Raw genomic sequence first — 12,493 nt, 5'->3', positions numbered from 1 at the left:
TTTTTTTTTTTTTTTTTTTTTTTTTTTTTTTTTTGGGTGTCTAATACCTGTTTTTGTAGGTTTGGCTTATGGAACGGCTCCGATTGCTCGAGCCCCCTGCTCATGCACTTTCCTATCATGCCCGTATGATTTCGATGAGGACGAGGGTCCGTACATGGTGGACTTCACCCGGTCCTGCGACATTCGGAAGAACAAGTCAAGGTCGATGACGGCCCTTTGATCGGTGGGTTGTACCATGGTGGCACCTCAAGTCCACACTTTGGAGTGTCTTCTTTAGATCCCACTAGGTCCGTGCGCATCCCTGGATTGGAGTTTATGGTGTGCATCTTCCCTGAGAGATTGATGAGGCAAGTCGGGTTGAAGCAGATGATCCCTAGGCTTGACACCGTCCCGCAGACTGCTATGGCGTTGACTACCGAGAGCCGAAGAGAGTGGGCTATGAAGTGGGCCCAAAGAAACATGTGGTTCTTGAACTTCTCCTCCAATGCCTTGTGGGTGTCGGATTCTTATCTGAGGTGGAGGAAGGCCGCAACTTCGGAAGAGCGTGAAAGACTGAGGAAGCGTGAGCCCGTTGATTACAAGGTGCGCGAAGGAGAGAAAGAGAAAGAGAAGCATCTGACCGAAGGAGAAGAAGAAGCCGGCTTTGTCATTCATCCTTCAAGAAATCGAAGACTACTCCCCGCAGAGGTGGTGGTTGGCAAGAACGGAAGGGTCAGGCCTCGAGAAAGACCGTTGGTGATTAGGTCTGAAGTGGTGCAAGAGCGCCCGGCTCGAGGTCGCGACAAGAAATATGACAAGAACGACAAGGGCAAGGGAAAGATGGAGGAATAGCCCAAGTCTTTATTTATTATTTGATTATTATTATTATTGTTGTAATAAAAGGGGGGATTTTTAGAATCCTAGCCTATCTATTTTTTTTATTATTTGCCGTATTATTATTACTAGAAATTGAATGAAATAAAAAGTTGAATGGTTATGAAACCGTGGTTATTTTCTTTAATTATTCTTGTCGAATTTCAAATGCAATGCAAATGTCCTTCTATTTACATTTTAAATAAAATGGTGGGTTGAATCCCGTGAAGGATTGCCTACGTATTCACTTAAAAAAAGCGAAATCAAACCCTTGCGCGTAGTTCGAGTAAATGTAAAAGAATAATTGTTCGGAGCAAGAGCTTGTAATGAACATAGAAAATAAGCATGAGCTTTTGCTTACTCGGGAGGTGCGAATTTAGTTTGTTTGATGATATGAGGATGACAAGTTTGCCAAGATGCAAGAGCATAGTGACATTCAAATAGGCCAGGGGCCGTTTATTTAGTGCCGCAAGAGCGACACGTGGGTTTACGCGAGGCGCGTTTCTGTTCTATCCTAGGCATAGTATCGTTTCAGTTGGTCGAGATTTGTGGGGTTTGAAAACTCATTTCCATCCAGGTCTGTGATTCTAACCGCACCCCCTGGGAGTATGGATTTGACTAGATATGGCCCGGCCCAATTAGGTTTGAATTTCCCTCTCGGGTCGACAGGTAAGAGAGCTCTAACCGATTTGAGAACTAAATCTCCTTCTTTGATGTTTCTTGGCTTAACCCTTTTGTTGAAAGCTCGTTTGATACGTGCTTGATACGTTTGGACATTATGTAAGGCACGTAGCCGACGTTCATCCAGGAGGATGAGTTCTTCATACCTATCCCTCTTCCAATCGGCTTCGGGGATTTGACTTTCGAGTAGAATACGCAAGGATGGTATTTCTAGCTCGACTGGTTGTACGGCCTCCATGCCGTAAGTCAAATAGAAAGGAGTAGCCCCAGTGGGCGTCCTGACGGATGTTCGATACCCCCACAAAGCGAAGGGTATTTTGCTTGGCCAATCTCTGTAATTGTCAGTCATTTTCTTGAGGATTGTGACGACATTCTTGTTAGCCGCTTCTACCGCGCCGTTAGTCTGTGGTCTATAAGGCGATGAGTGATGATGCTTGATCTTGTACTTGGCTAGCAATTGCTCGGTTTCGGCTTGGAAGTGGGACCCATTATCGCTGATGATCTCATGTGGGCAACCATATCGGCAGATGATGTTATTTTGTATGAATTTGGCCACATTTTTGGCCGTAAGAGCGGTGTAGGAAGCCGCTTCTACCCACTTAGTGAAGTAGTCAATTGCTACTAGGATGAAACAAAGTGACCTCCTGTTCTCTGCCAAGGTTATTTTCCCAATTATGTCGATTCCCCACGCGGAGAATGGCCAAGGAGATGTCATCGTATAGAGCAACGAAGGAGGGACATGTTGTACATTCCCGAAGATTTGGCAATTGTGGCGAAGCCTCACATATTTGATGCAATCGGATTCCATTGTGGTCCAATAGTACCCTAGACGTGTGATTTTCTTTGCCATCATAGGTCCACTCATGTGAGGACCGCATTCTCCATCGTGGACTTCTTCCATCACCTTTCGTGCCTGTGAATGATCAAGGCAACGCAGGACTACACCAAGAGGTGTTCTTTTGTATAACTCTCCTTGCATGAGGACGTATTGTGAAGCTAGTAGGCGTATAGCTCGTTGTCCCCTCTTGTCCATATCTGGCGGATAGGTACCGTTAAGCTTGAAGTTTAGGATTGCTTGGAACCAGGGTTCCTGCGCGATTTCTTCTTCATTGGTAATTTGATGGACATAAGCCGGCTCCGACCGTCGTTCGATACACAAAGGCATTTCCATCATGTAATCTGGCATGTTTATCAAAGATGCAAGTTTCGCAAGAGCGTCTGCAAATTGATTTTCTTCTCGAGGTAGGTGTAAGTAGGTTACGTGATCAAAGAATTGAGCGACTTGGTCTATCCTAGCCTGATAGGGTGCTAGGCTCTCACTTCGGATTTTCCAGGATCCCGTGACTTGGTTGATGATTAGTGACGAATCTCCATGCACTCGGAGGTTTTTGATGCCTAAGCTTACTGCCGCTTGTAGTCCAATTAAACAAGCCTCATACTCTGCGGCGTTGTTTGTCACCTCGAAGTCGAGTTTGACAGCGATCGGTGTATGCTCACCTTCAGGAGAAATGAGCAACACTCCTATCCCAAATCCTCTTAGGTTTGATGCTCCATCAAAGTATAGGTCCCAGGAGTCTACATCTGTTTGAAGTATGTCCTCGTCGGGAAATGACCAAGTATCTATGGCTTGTGCGTCGTTGATGGGATTTTCTGCGAAGAATTCGGCGACAATGCGACCCTTTATTACTTTTAGTGGCACGTATTTGAGGTCAAATTCGGAGAGCATCATGGTCCATCTTGCCAGACGTCCGTTGAGAACGGGTTTCTCGAAGAGGTATTTGACTGGATCCATTTTGGAGAATATCTTGACAGAGTAGCTAAGCATGTAATGACGTAGCTTTTTTGTTGCCCACACAAGAGCGAGGCATGTCTTTTCGAGTTGTGAGTATTTGCACTCGTATTCCAAGAACTTCTTACTTAGATAGTAAATAGCTCTTTCTTCGCTTCCTACGATTTGAGCTAGCATGGCACCCATGGCGCTTTCGATTCTTGTGAGATATAAACCAAGAGGTTGATCTCGTTGTGGTGGCATGAGCACTGGTGGTTTAGCCAATATCTCCTTGATTCTGTCGAATGCCTTTTGACAGTCGTCGTCCCACATGGTGTGGTCCGTTTTCTTGAGTTTCTTGAAGATAGGCTCGCAAATCATCGTGAGTTTCGATATGAATCGACTTATGTATTGCACTTTTCCCAGGAATCCTCTGACTTCTTTTTCTGTTTGAGGTTGTGGCATTTCAATCAGAGCTTTGATTTTTGAGGGATCTATTTCTATACCTCGTTGGCTAACGACGTACCCTAGGAGTTTGCCGGATGTCACCCCGAATGTGCACTTTTGAGGGTTGAGTCTCATATTGTACTTCCGTAGCCTTGCGAAGAACTTGCGAAGGTTCGCGATATGTCCCTCTCTTTCCTTGGATTTGACAATCATGTCGTCTACGTATACCTCGACTTCTTTATGCATCATGTCATGTAGGAGTGTAGTTGCGGTGCGTTGGTATGTAGCTCCGGCGTTGATCAATCCGAACGGCATTACTGTATAGCAATAGGTTCCCCATTGGGTGACGAACGCGGTCTTATGCATGTCTTCCATGGCCATTTTGATTTGGTTGTAACCCGCATATCCATCCATGAAGGATAGTAGTGCATGGTCTGCAGTATTGTCTACCAATATGTCGATGTGAGGTAGAGGAAAGTCATCTTTCGGGCTTGCTTTGTTCAAATCTCTAAAGTCAACACAAACTCGGATTCTCCCATCCTTTTTGGGTACGGGTACTATGTTAGCTACCCAGTCGAATACTCGAAACTTTGATGAACCCGGCTTTGAATTGTTTGTCAACTTCTTCCTTAATCTTGAGCCCACTCTGTTCTCATTCGTCAAGCTTCATTTCACGGGTTTGAAACCCGGCTTAATCGGAATCCTATGTTCAGCGATATCCCCGTCGATCCCTGGCATGTCTTTGTAGGACCAAGCGAAAACGTCTTTGAATTCATTTAGGAGGTCTATGAAATCGGTTCTTTCGGTTGAGCTCAAGGTAGTCCCTATCCTAAGTTCTTTGGGTTCTAGTTCAGTCCCCACGTTGATGGGTTCGGTGTCCTCAATTACAGGTCCCCCTTCCCTTTCTTGTAGTATTTCTTTGGCTACGTAGGGAGGTATTTCGGTCAAGTCTGGGTTTTGGTCATCCTCGGTATCATCATAAACAGAATTGCACTCAAGATAACACAAAGAGTAAGCAGAACCCGATTTATTCATATTAAGATTTGAGTAAAGTTGAAACAAAGAAGCCAACCGATCCAAGGATAGTGGCGGCAAAGGGACGATGGTGGGGCATTTCCCGAACTACCGTGACTACTCGAAAATAAGCTAGGAGAAACGAGGGGAGTGGGGATGACGACGGGGAGTAGACTCTCTAATTACTTCTCTAGACTCTGACTCTGACTCCGACTCCGACTCTGATTCGAATTCGTCGTCTTCTGGTTCTTCTTTGAACATCTCTCCTTCTCCAGTGGTGAGCTTGAAGAGTCTTCCTTGATTGTTGGTCCATTTGATTGATTTTCTCCACCCTTTCTGCTTTGCTTGGTGTCGATTTACGTGATTAAAGCGGTGGGGTTGAAGCGATCGTCTTGAAGTATCGTAGTAATGATCTCATCTGCGCGGCCCTAACAAATCGATCCTCTCCAAACAGAGGCTAACGCTTGTTCGTCTAAGCAAGGTGCTTGACGGGTTTTAACGGTAGGAACCGTTTCTGGAGGGATGAAGTAGCAATCGTGAAAGATCTCGATTCCGGCTAACTTCTTCTCGAGGTAATGCCAAGGTTTGGGAAATCCATGAAAGAGTTCCGAACTTCCTTCTTGAACGAAGTATCCATTGAGGGTAGGGAGATATGGCCTCATTTGGACTCCTACATACTTGCGGTTTTGGACTTGGGCGAGCATTTCGAGAACTTCTTCCGTTGTGGGTTTGTACCCTAGTCCAAGTGGTATTCTCGATGAGTTGCCTTTCTTGTATGGCGCGAAGGTGTTTTCCCGAACTGGGTTCAAAGGCATTCCAGGGAAGTATCCCTGGTTTTTGAGAATGTGGTTGACCACCAAGTTGGAGTAGGGATTGTAGTACAAAGGTGCCAACTCGCTTTCTATGACACTTACACTTTGGAAGCCCCCAAGTTCGTATATGGGATCTGCAAGGACTTGATTGCTTGATTGTTTTTCGATTATTGCCTTGATAGGCGACGAAGTGATTGTCACAACTTTGCCATTGAGTGGGATCTTGATCTTTTGGTGAAGGGTGGATGTTACTGCTTTGGAAGCATGAATCCAAGGCCTTCCCAGAAGTATGTTGAATGAAGCTTCGATGTCCACTATTTGGAAGTTGACCTTTCGTTCGATTGGTCCTGTTGCTATGGTTAGGTTAGCAAGTCCTACCACTTTTCGTCGCGTACCGTCATATGCGCGTACACCTTGACTTGTAGGGGTCCAATCCGACTCTTTCATGCCCAGTTTATATGCCGTTTTGAGAGGTATGACGTTGACTGCGGAGCCATCATCTACCAAGGTCATTGGCACATTTTTCTTTAGACAGGATGACGATGATGTATAGAGCGAGGTTGTGACTAGCGCCAAAAGGTGGCAAATCTTCGTCCGAGAAAGTAACAGGGTTACTTAGTTTCGGGGATTCTTGGAAGACCAAGTTGACTACATCTTCAGGAGTAGAGTTATGTGCCACATTCAATTTGGCCAAAGCTTGCAGTAAAGCTTGGCGGTGTGGAAATGAGCTTGCCACTAATTGCCAGACCGAAAGATCAGCCTTGGTTTTTTGTAATTGCTTGAGCAAATGATCAGTGGGGTCGTCTTCGTTGTCATTTGGCGTGATGACATTGGTTGGACTGTTTTGAGTAGTACTCTGGTATGGACGGCCCGAGCGAGTTAGGTGATCCACATCTTGGTCTTCGCCATTTTGGACTACCTCTTTTACCAAAGAGTTTTCAATGAGGTATTCGTCTTCATCGTCATCGGCCCAAACCCCATTAATTGTGGCTAGTTCTTTCATCTTCATGATGTCACTTTCTAGTTGTATGATTTGATCAACTAGCTTATCGACCACGGTGATGACTTCTTGCATAGTAGCATTTTGAGAGAAGATCAATGGTACGCGTTCTTTAGGTGTTGCATTGGGATCGCGTAAGATCATTACCATGCTTTCTAATTCCCACACTTGTCTATCTACACTCCTTGCCCAGGCGATGAAGTCGGAGATGGTAGGGGAGATGGTAGAGTAGAGTCTTTCTTTCTCAATTGCGTGAATTTCATTTTCGGTGGGAGAAATGAGATGTGAGCAATCTAAGGTAGATTCGTCACTTGTAATCACTAGAACTCCAAGAGGATTCTGAGTGTTATTAGGCTTACCTCCTGGTGGAATTGGAAGTCGACCATCTTCGATCATATCTTGAAGCACGTGTTTCAACTTATAGCATCTTTCGGTGTCGTGCCCCTTACCCCTATGGTATTCACAGTAGGAATTTTCGTCCCAGAATTTGGACTTCCTTTCGGGCTCGGGAGTAGGTCCAATGGGTTGGAGTTTGCCTTGCTTCACTAGCCTTTTTAGAGCATTGGAGTATGTATCCCCAAGGTTTGTGAACTTCCTTGGTGGGCTAGTTTTCTTGGATGGTTCGAGAAGGTTAACTTCGTCGGTCTTGCTAGTAGAGCCGTATGAACGACTTGTGGACCCTTGATATCCTCGACCCACCGTTTTGGACAAGAGTCCTTTGCGGATGTCATCTTCAATCCGTGTCCCTAATACGGTTAAGTCTTTGAAAGTCTTGATGTTTTGATATCTTAAATGGCTGGCATATATGGGCTTGAGATTGTCCACGAACTTCTCCACAAGAGTGGCCTCATCTGGACGCTCTACTAGTTGAGTACTAGTCTTCCTCCACCTACTTAGGAAGTCGGTGAATCCTTCTTTGTCGTTTTGGGTAAGAACCTCTAGAGTGCGCATGTTGACTTGGATCTCGGCATTATCCGCGTATTGTTTTGAGAACTCGATCGCGGCGTCCTCCCAAGTAGCGACCTTTTTGTGATCTAAAGTGTAGAACCATTGCTTTGGGATGGTGTCGAGAGATGAAGGAAAGATCCTTAAGAACATCTCGGGTTTGATGCCTTTGATAGACATGTAATCCTTGAAGGCACGGATATGGTTCAAAGGGTTCTCATGTCCCTTGAACTTAGGGATATCCGTCATGCTAAAGTTAGTGGGCAATTTGGAATTGACGGCTTCATACTTACGATTGTTCTCCCGGTAAATGTCATCCCCCTTAAGGTACATCAATTGCTCCTCTAGGTATTGGAGTCTTTTCTCACTGCATTGTCCCCATGAGAGGATTCTCATCTTTGGACTCGTCATCGGAAAAACCTAGTTCTTCACCTTTAGGGGGAGGTAGCCTTCCCTCTACATCAAAGATGCGGCCTTCGATGAGCTCGAGGCGGTCATAGGTTTGGTTACGGTAATTTGCATTTGGGCCGTAGCAGCTAGGATTTGATTACTATTCTCTTGAATTTGCTGGAGGTTCGTATCATCACTTGACCCAGGCATCTTGGAAACTGGATAAGAGACCGGCGACGAATCAAAACACGATCGACCATTCTATCACATTTGCTAAAAGAGGAAAATTTTGACTCGTGAAGTGGGTGTGTGCCACTTGTGTTGAGTGAGTTTTGAAGAAAGACAAGGTCTTTGAAAATGTGGGTCCTAGCCAACTGTAGTGTAGTTGTAGGAGTGGACTCGAAGTGAGGCTTTGAAATGGGCTTATGGCCCGAATTTTGACACGACAAACGGACAGAGTTTTGACTGGATTTTTGCGCTAATTGAAGGCCCTATTTTCGAAATTCTTGATTGAAAACGGGTTTTGATTTTTTGAAAATTCGTCATAGTTTTGTTTAGAAATGGTGATCATGTAGAGTTTTACACATTTATACAAGCATTATAACGGGATCTTTGTGCTTTTAGAAGGGTTTTGGTTTAAAGGGTGGGTTGCCATACCGAACCATCAAACCCGAAGTCCGTGGAGAGGCTCGTGCCAAACAAGAGTAAGGCCGATTCCTAGTCCATTTCCTCAAGTAGTGAAGGCCCTTGATACAAACAAGAGTAAGCATCATGGTATGGATGACGTCAATCGCTATCCATCTTTAGGCCCAAATAGGAATTAGGACCGTTTAGACGGGACGATTGGTCGAATAGGTTGGGTTGGGCCTAGGAAGGCCGAATTAAACGGTCTAGGAAGACCGAGTTATGAAAACCGACAATTGTCTTGTACAAACTTATTCCCTAACCTTGTTCAAGTTTCACCCTAGCTACACGTAAGTGTATTCCCAAATGAGTCGCCAAACGTGGACAGACGGGCCGCCCACGGGGCGCTTGGTGAGTGAAGGGGCTCGAAAACAACAAGCGTTTGCATTTTGTAAGGAGTCGCCACCAATTTTTATGGAAAATTGGAACCGTTCGAATACCTCGTGTCATGTCAAGACACAAAGTAGTGACATGAACACTAAGCAATCGTTACCCTTAGCATTCTATGTCTAGAATGACTCTCGTGGATGCCAATGAACACGGGTGCTCACGGAGATCCGGGTAAGGGGTGAGGGTACGTATTAGGAAGCTCTTTTGATCGAACACCTAATCCCGCCCGCCTCGATAGCGGCCTCTACTAATGATTAGGGAGTTTATTCGTACTTGATATATCGTCGGCTATATGCATGCAATGCAACATCCAATAGATTAATCCTAGCATGTGAAGATTTAACTAAGTCGGTGGACAATTAATTAGGCAAACAATTGGGGTCGAAGTAGGATTTAATGTAGATTTACATGTGGGAGCATACAAATAATAAAAGCGATACAATAACGATAAATTACAATAAAGGGAAATTACAATAATTACATTGGAATAGGCGATCTATGTCGAAAATACCTTTAAAACGGATGATTTGAGAAAAAGAAATAAAAGAATAAAAAAGGAACAAATTAACGAACGGAACAGAAAGTGATAATACGGATAATAGTAGGTTAATACGTAAACTAATTAAACTAGGTCAAGGCGAAAAGGAGTTCGGGGACGTGTCGTCCCGGAACAGCGCAAAGAGCAATCGCGCCCTTTGGAAGAGGCGCGGCGATTCTTTGCGTCTGTTCCAAGGACGAACTCTGGCTGTGAAGCCAAAACTGCAATTGTTAACGTTTATTGGTGAATTTAATGGATTGATTTAGATTACTTAGTCGGATGAAAGTGACTTACAGATTATTTACATATGATTGAGGTCATAAAATAGCAAAACACGATTAAGACGGAATAAGACGGATTATTTATGTGAAGGGTCGATGTTAATGAATGACTAAACAAGCGAATAATTAACTAAACATGACGAATTGATGGCGGATTAACAATGAACATGATAAAAAATATATCAACAATGAATCCCAGAAACCCAATACGAACGAATTGAATCCCTAAAACTCGAATTGAACTTAATGGCGAAAACCCGCAAATATGAATTACTTGGGATTTAAGTCAGATTAGATGAATTAAACATGTGAATGGATGATGAAATATATGATACAATATACATGCTAATTATTATGATTTTATGACGGAGAATTAACAGACGAACAAACAAAACAAATAAATTTGATACGAATTGCAGAGGACGGAGGAAGAAGAAAAGAAGCGAACTGCATGCCCTCACAAAGAGGCGCGGCGATGCTGCGCTCCTTTGAAGAGGCGCAGCAGTTGCTGCGTCTTTTCTCGACTGTCTGTCTACTAGAAATCCGCGAAACAGGTTTTGAAGACGGTTTTAGAAATCGGTTTTAATGAGGTGCTTTCGACATAAATCTTACAACGGTGATTACAATAAAATAAATACAATAAACAAAAGAGAATTATACACCCTCAGACTTACATGTTGACGGAACGAGAAGAACTAAGAAGATCGATTAGTGATGCTCGACGCGAATGCAAAGAGAGTGCCCTCGTAAGAGGAAAACGATTTAACAAATTGATTAATTAGATTGATTATTGTGTAGTGGTCAAATTGGTCGGTCATGCAACGGAGAGGCTGGTACCCGGAAAGATCCGAGCTTACGTGGTCGAAGGTTCAAGCACGTAGGCGCCAATTAGTAAGAACGAAGTCTAGAATGCAAAGGGAGAAGAGAAGGGCGGACACTCGCGTGAGAAATATGAGGAACAAAGGCTCCTATTTATACTAATCACGTGAAGAAATAGGGTTTCGGAGACTCTTTGGAAGTGAATCTCGGAAAGATATAAAAAAGATACGTAAATCATGCAAAGAAGGGCCTGGGAAGAGGCGCAGCAGCCACTGCGTCTCTTGGAAGAGGCGCAGCACCTGCTGCGTCTATTCCCAGGAGGTTTCCTCCTGTTTAAGAAAGATTTCCGTGTTTAAGTTATGGTAGGATGGATTTAATTCGATTATCTTTTGAATATTACGGGATATTATTTGCCAAAAGATAAAATTTGAGAAATATGGAATAGAAATATCCGGAATATTCCAGAACATTCTGACTCGGGATTTTAACAAATTATCGAGAAAATGGAGACGGTTTTTGACCCGGACTCCGAATGTACTCTAATTATCACAAAACGACCGTATCGGCACGTAGATGACAACTAAGAGGTTGACATTAATTTTTGAGCAATCACTTGACGATAATCTTACGAACTGTCACTAATCGTTCCGCGTATCAAGCATGCGGCCCAATCATCACCGGGTGGTTTGCGAGGGGTGCAGAAACGAGGTGTCTACAGAAGGCTAGAGTACGGGAATTCATTTTCGATAAAATTGACATGACGTGAAGTGTATAGACGATTGGTTTTGGGATCAAGACAGTGGAAGGCACTTTGTGTGGATGAATATCCAACAAAAATGCAAGGAACAGAACGGTATTCGAGTTTGTGCTTTGTATATGGCCTTAACCATGGATAGCAAAGACACCCAAAATTATGTAACTTTGCATAATCGAGTTGGGAATTATGCATTTTTGAGTGTGGGGTATGTCCATGTAGCGTAGTAGTAGGAAGACGATTTATAAGATAAGTTGCCGACTAAAAGCAAATGGCCATAAGGTGGTGGGAAGACTTGCGTGAGATAGAAGTGCAAGACCCGTTTCAACAATGTGACGGTGTCTTCATTCTGCGTACCTGTTATGTTCTGGGGTATGAGGCGGAGAGGTGAAATGGCTTATATCATTGTCGAGTAATGTTGGGTTTAATTTTTGGAATTCGCCTCCATTGTCCGAGAAAAATTGGCGAATTGGTTTTTGGAAAAGTTTTTCTACAAATGCTTTAAACCGAATAAATACTTGTGTAGTTTTGGATTTTTGTTTTAGTGGAAAGAGCCATGTATATTTGCTAAAGTGGTCTACGAAGATAACGTAATATTATATTTTTCTCGAGAAAGAACTGGGCTAGTCCATAGGTCGGAGTAAATTAAATCTAGCGGTGGAGTGGTTTTGAATGACGATGTTACGAATGATAATTTCTTGCTTTTGCTAATATGACATGATTCACAAAAAGAGAAATTAGAAGTTTTAAATGGTAAACCTTTATTAATAATTTTCATAAACATCAAAGGTCGGATGGCCTAATCTACGATGTCATGAAATCGAAGTTGTGCCTTTCTGGGTGTAGTGGACGGTTGGTTGCGCCGGACTCAACTCGTAAATTCCATTCCTAGCTTGGCCCTGGAGTATTGCTCCCGTCGATATTGCCTTAATAACAAAAGAAAAGGGTGAGAAAATTACGTAAGCATTATTGTCTTTACATAATTGTGAGATCGACAAAATATTACGAGAGATTTTTGGCACATGTAAAACATTATTCATTTTAAGAGAATAGAAAGGTAGTGTGAAAGAACCTATATTAGCAATATCGAGTGTGGATCCGTCTCCAATAATGAGGTC

The sequence above is a fragment of the Silene latifolia genome, chromosome 2, assembly GCF_048544455.1.
Source record: "Silene latifolia isolate original U9 population chromosome 2, ASM4854445v1, whole genome shotgun sequence".
In the NCBI taxonomy this organism is placed as follows: Eukaryota; Viridiplantae; Streptophyta; class Magnoliopsida; order Caryophyllales; family Caryophyllaceae; genus Silene; species Silene latifolia.
This window is presented reverse-complemented; position numbering follows the sequence as displayed.